Genomic DNA, 6,478 nt, shown 5'->3' with positions numbered 1-6,478 from the left:
CGCATTATAGGAATCTCACGGTGTGACCTAATGGAAGAGACCGTAGGATGTGTTGACATACTTCCTTCTCCCACTTACTATGAACAACTTCCCCTATTCACCTTGTTATTGACTCATGCAAACACTCTCCGAATGGAGTCCACTCCCAAGGTGGCTGAAAGCCAAGTATGAATCTCACGGTATGAACTCTTAGGGACGATAAAGCTAAAAGTACATTACTTCTCTCCAACTGAAGTGTTCTAGACGGTTAGGGTATAAAATACTTAGCGATACATTTTGGCTAACTAAACATATCCTAAGTTTAGGTGATTCATCCGAGTATAACTTTTATACTGGATTTTTAACCTACGATGTCTAGGTGATAAACAAGTTTTATTACCTCACATCGCTCACGCATGCTCATAAAACCGGTTTAACCTAACTCAAACGCTGGCTCGATCTCCAGGTAGTAGGTGTTCTGTGAACCCTCAACTTAAAAACCTTCAACCTTAGTCATCTTATCTGACTTTTTGTCAAGATCTTGTCGGGTGAGTTTTCTTGTAACTTCGGTTTTACAATATATTGACCTATTTTCTATAAAAATTGGGATTGCTCGATGGTTAACCCTAAATGAGCATGCATCTTATCTTTGTTATAGATTTTAGAAGTCTAGGTTATTTTATAACAATTATAAAATAAATTATAATAATTATAACCCTAGAGCATTCATCTATAACATGCTTCCTTCAATCAAACATGCTTTAATATAACACTTATATTAAAACTAAGCATGCATAGTATATATTTTATAACACTTATACGATATAACAAATGCATGTCACATGCTTTTCCTATGGTGGGGTTTTAAAACTATATGGCATACTATATGCACACATAATCAAACAACATTATACATCACATGCATAATAGGTAAACAACACTAAAGTGGATCGATTTTGGCATTAAAAACAAACAAATAACTAATTTATTACATAAATCAGCAACCAGCTTCCCGGAATCGGCTTCAAACACTTTGAACCATCTTGAACTGGCCAAAAAACTCTCGAACCGGCCCAAAAACTCCAAAAACCAGTTGAACCGGTCAAACCGGCTCAACCAGGTCAAACGAACTGGTCCAGACCGTCTGGACCGGCTGGTCAACAGTCACTGGTGCAGTCAACGAAGGTGCGGGTCGAGTCGACGGAGGCGAAGCGGGCGCATGGGCGCGCGGGTGCGCAGGCGCGAATCGAGCGAGCGGGCACTCGGGCGAAGCTGGCTGAGCAGGCGTGCGAAGCCAGTCTGGCATTAATGCGGGCGCTCAAGCTAGCAGGTCAGGTTTGGGAGCTGAACTCGGGTGTGGCCAATTCGGGTCTGTAAGCATTTTTTCTCCATTTTTGCTGCTGTTCTCTCTCCCAAAATCAAGAAATTACAGCCTAATTTCAACTCTAATGACTCCAACAAATTTACAGACCCTTTTTCACACATTAATGCTCATAAACATGTGAGAATTACAAATTTCCACAAGAAATTTAAAGAAAAACAATGCCAAAATCATAATAAATCCTTTAGTCCATATTTCATTCAACACATGAATAGATAGGAAAAAAACACCCACCAAAAGCAATTGAGCGTAATTCTAGCATGCTCTGATACCAAATGATGAAACATGAGACATACGCAGCGGAATTAGGATCTAATTACACTCTAATTGCTTTTAATTCAAAGGAAAACTAGCATGCAATTGAAGGAAAAAAATAGTAAATATAATTACCTTGAAGCTCCCGAAATCCGCTTTTCCTCGTTGAATCTCGACCCAAACACGAACGGACCACCACTAGAGTTGACCTACTATCCTCTGGACTCAGAATCGGGTTGTGGGACCCGGTGGATGAAGAAAACTGAGAGAGAGAAAGGAGATGGAGAATAAGAATGAATTTGGGTTTGGGATTTTATTTCACTCAAAGAAAGGAGAATTTTCCAGCCCAAATTTAGAAAACTCTTTTGGCAAAATGGAAAAAGTTTTTAATCCAAAAATGAAAGCCCATTTTATAGAACAAATCATGCAACAATTGCATGAACCAAATCCATAAAAACCCAACACCTAGCCCACTATTTTGTTAGTGGAATTATCCAACAAAAATTTGGATTTTCCTACTAACTATAGTTAAAGGGCAAAATAGTCATTTGGTCAAAGTCAAACTTTGACCAAAAAGTCAACATTTTGACTTTTTATGATTTTTTCCTGTTGACTAATTTGACCTCCCAAGCATGAATCCGCATTCATTTTCTCAAAATTCAAATCACATTTGAATATAAGGTCACTCAAAGTTTGACTTTTCAAAATCAAAAGTCAACTATTTTACTTTTTACATCTTTGACCATTTCCATTATTTTTGAGCTTCCAAATATGAACGTATTCATATTCTTGATATTTAAATCACATTTAAATATTAAAGTTATATCTGTAAACTGATAAACCTGACCACTATGTCACATATACTTGTCGGTTTCTCTCTCTTCACCTAATTCGAACAATTCGAATTATTCTATCATACTGTTCTAAGTTTATTCCATATGAACTAGTAGGGGAACCTAATGAACCTATAGATCATGGGCTCCAACGATCCGAGATTAGCTGGCTAAACTCTTTAGATGGAGCTAATCAACATTCGTTAACTAACAGGTCATTCCACTATTAGTCCCGTAGTTGCACTCCCTTCACTATAGATATATTTGTGTCCATTTGATATAACCATGATTAGTAAGCTAATCCTTCACAGGTTGTTCGTAATCTCGGCTGGGTCATAAAAACCGTTTTACCCCCAAGACTACATCTTGTTCCTTAAGTTCCACTGATTCTCTAATGAACAATTGGTTTAAGGTCCAACCTATAAACTGAATCCCTCTTGGGCCAAGGAGAGGGTGGGGCCCCTTGTTCAAGACCTGGATTCAGTACTAAAGGGAACAACCTATCTACTATCCCTATAATGGGTAGGAGTGAATTCCGTCTTGCACCCTATGTTCCTAGCTATCCACCCGATCTTACCCCTGAAATGGGAGGCTTATTGGGCCAGCGATATTGAGCTGCCCTCACCTATGCATATCTAAGGATAATTCCAAGTGAACAGGAGTTCATAGTTAGCTCAGGATTAAGATTAAGTTACCTAGGTCATCAATTAAAAAATATTCAGTTTTATACATAAAACGATATTTAGAACGTAAAAAGTGACTATTTCATGGTTCAGTCTTATGCAAACTCATTGCATAGGATGCCCCCACTCACATATCTCTATATGAACGATTCAGGATCACATCGTTTGTACTAACTACAAAGTGGGCCACATCCATAGTGTCCCCAGAAATAAGGCGCCCAACCTTATTCATATACTATAGACCATTTTGGCTATATATTTGAACTTGATCCACATTTATGTCACTACATAAAGTTCAAACTACATTAAATAGCCTCAGGACCTTAGTTTATTGGATTTAAGATTACACTTTCAATAACAACTTTATCGAAAAACAAAACAGAATATGTTTATTAATTTACAAACTACGAGTTTTAGGACATAAAATCCAACACTACATTCCTCGTTTTGCATTTTTACTTATAATTTAGTATGCAATTAAGTTTCAAGTTTCTACGTGTTATTTTCTACAAGTTGCAATTAATTGTATTTGGCCTATAAAATGGCTTGTAATGTTCTTCAAAACTTAGATTATCGGTAGTAAAAAGCTTGTGCTTATTCAACCCTTCGGTGTGTCTTTTTCTTTTAAATCTTGCTTTAGATTTGATATTTAAATCAATTCATTGGATTAGTCTTGATCAAGCTAATTCTAGAGTGAGTTGTCTTAGGATCTAAGAGTGACCATCATAGATTCTAAGTTCGATATAAGTAGCTTTCTTTGTCAGTGTTTTCAAGGATCCAAGAAGGACCTCTAGCTTTGCATCCAACAAGCATCACAAGCACTTATCACGTTGTAAGTGTTGAGTCGGACCCAGAAGATAACCCAATTGCTATCAGAGTGACTTCACATGTGTCAAGAGTGTTGATTCGGCAGAACAGTTATGTTTGTTCGTATCGAGACAGAGAAAAGGGTCGAAGCCTGACTCTTGGAATCTCAACAAGTGCCAAAAGTAGGTTGAAAGGAGTCAAACCCATAAGAAAGCAAGAACCAAGCTTTGTTGTCTAAGAGTTTGGCAGTTCTGTTTTTCAGTCCTAGAAAAATAAACAAATAAATAAATGAACAAATCAACTCAAATAGAAAAAGTGGCCTATGCTCCTAAGACGCAAAGAGAAGCTTATAGTGAAGTGCCCATTTGCGGAGTGAACCGATGGGGAGAAGTTGCATGTCAATGACTCGTTGATGTGAAGTGGTCAAAGACAGAGTGCTAGAAGAGAAGAGTAAGAGAAAGAAAGAGGGCAAGATATTGTAGGACATTAAGCTAGAAGTTGCACATTCGAGTCGCCCGTTATTGTTTGTGGAAGAAGCGAAGCTAAAGGAAGATGAGTTAAGTGAGACCTAGACTTTTATCCCCTTCAAGACAGTTCATATAGTCAATTGCAAGGTAGAGAAAAAGACCTGGGTGGCGTTTGTACAAGCCAAGAAGAAGCAGAGTGGAGATCGTTAGGTAAAGCGTTGGTAGTGTCCACATTGACTCCTTCGGGGAACTGTAACGAAAGATGAGACAATTAAGGTAAGAGTAAAAGTGAGGCAAGGTGGCCTTTAGGCCATCCAAGAGAAAAGAGTAAGGAGTTGGGCCATGCGAAAGAAGTGCCTAAAGTGCACGGGAAAAGAAAAGAAAAAAGCAAAAGGTGAACTAAGTAGGGTGCCTTCGAAAGAACCATTGCTGTTAGAGTGACAGTGTCAGTGGTTGCAAGCAGAAAAGCCGAGAGTCAGAGAGACGATGTCGGGAAAAGTAAAGGAAGAGAAGCATCCGAGAATGGACATTGGGGCTAAGAAAGAGCCATAAAAAAGGAAAGTAACTCAAGAGCATGGGTTGCTTACCCTGTAAGTCTGCTCTAAAAAGCGTGAATATGCATGTCCTTTAAGCCAGTCCATGAGAGATAGATGGTTGGCTTCGTGAGAGGAAGGTAAAAGTATCCAGAAAAGCTCATGTGAAGGAGTGTCAATCTGGCAAACCAAGCGAGCAAAGAAGAGAAAGTGTGCATGAGTTTCAGCTTGATGCGATCTTGCAGCTTATTTTGCCACCGCAAGTGGCTTAGTAGCAAAGATCAACTTGAAGGGGAGAAGTCATCATTGAAGAAGGACGGAGGGAGAAGAGTTGACTGTCTCAACATGGAATTCAGTTGTTAGTTACTCAGAGAACAAGAAAGTTGAAGCTAAGTGAGCTTAAAGTGAGAACAACAGTGCCCAAGTGTAGTTCAATGTCTTGATGAGATGTTTCAAGCCAAGTCCCCAAGTGAGGCGTAAGTAGGTCCACAAAAGGGAGCAGCCTCATAAGCATTATGTCTTAATGTTGTCTGAAGCATGGCAAAAGGAAGAAAAAAGTCAGTTAACCCATCGAAAGAAGGAAGACGTCATCGAGGACGATGGAGAGATTAAGTGGAGGAGAATGTCTCGACCTTACTATAAGGGTGAGTGTCATTGAGAATGAGGACGAGGATAAGTGAAGGAGAGTGTCTCAATCCATATAGAGTGTCATTGAGGATGATGACGATGTTAAGTGGGGGAGAGTGTCTCAACCCTACTATGACAAAGTAGGTTGAGGCTCCCATGAAGTGGGTAAGACAAGAAGCAAGCATGATAACATCTAAAAGGGTGTCATCCATAAGGCCAAAGAAAGGGCAAGAGAAGTAAAGTGCTATGATGCGATCAAGGAGGACGATCATCCAACATACAAAGAAGAGTGATGATAGGTCTTGAAAAGAACTATATTTTACATGATTAACTCCCTCAATTTTATACTATTAATTTTCTTAATATTCCAATTTTATAGGTAAAATAGTCCTAGGAGCATTTTGGAGCAATTAGAAGAAGTTTGGAGCTAAAAGGAGCAAAAATGAGCCAAAAATTACCTAATTAGAAGAAGTCGAGAAACTTACCATTTTACCATCGAAGCAGCGTTGTAATGCTATAATTTGTAAAGACTTAACACTGCCTCGATGTTAGAAGATAGAGAGCACCAATTTGCTGTAAAATAGGGCAGCGTTGAAATGTTATCTCATAGCGTTGCAATGCTACATAGGTTGACCAAAAAAAAAAAGTGCACACGTGCGCCTTGCACAAGCAAGCATTGCGACGTTGACAATGAGCCTTGCAAAGCTGCAACCTGTAGAGGTTAAAAATTCAGTTTTTCTCAATGAAATAGAGAGTTTGATTAGTTTTTGAAGTGAGATTAAAGTGTTGAGAACAAAAGAGATACCAATTTTGACGAAATTAGAGAGCTATTCTCTATATATTTTTTTGAGAGATTGTGTTTAATCCTTCAAACTATGTGCATTTTGATGCAGAATTCAATGAATTGCTTGAA

The 6,478-nt window shown here is 38.6% G+C and overlaps 1 long non-coding RNA gene across 1 annotated transcript in view; it reads right to left on the bottom strand.

The window, feature by feature from the left end:
* Window positions 1–6,089: 6,089 nt before the first annotated feature.
* The window catches only part of LOC120068487 (uncharacterized), a 60,483-nt gene continuing 60,094 nt past the window's right edge, over window positions 6,090–6,478 (bottom strand). Inside the window, exon 5 of the long non-coding RNA XR_016525070.1 lies at window positions 6,090–6,277. This is a non-coding gene — a long non-coding RNA (uncharacterized LOC120068487). The remainder of the gene's footprint in view (window positions 6,278–6,478) is intronic.

Source organism: Benincasa hispida, chromosome 12 (assembly GCF_027475165.1).
Source record: "Benincasa hispida cultivar pf3 chromosome 12, pf3_genome.v1.1, whole genome shotgun sequence".
In the NCBI taxonomy this organism is placed as follows: Eukaryota; Viridiplantae; Streptophyta; class Magnoliopsida; order Cucurbitales; family Cucurbitaceae; genus Benincasa; species Benincasa hispida.
This window is presented reverse-complemented; position numbering and strand designations above follow the sequence as displayed.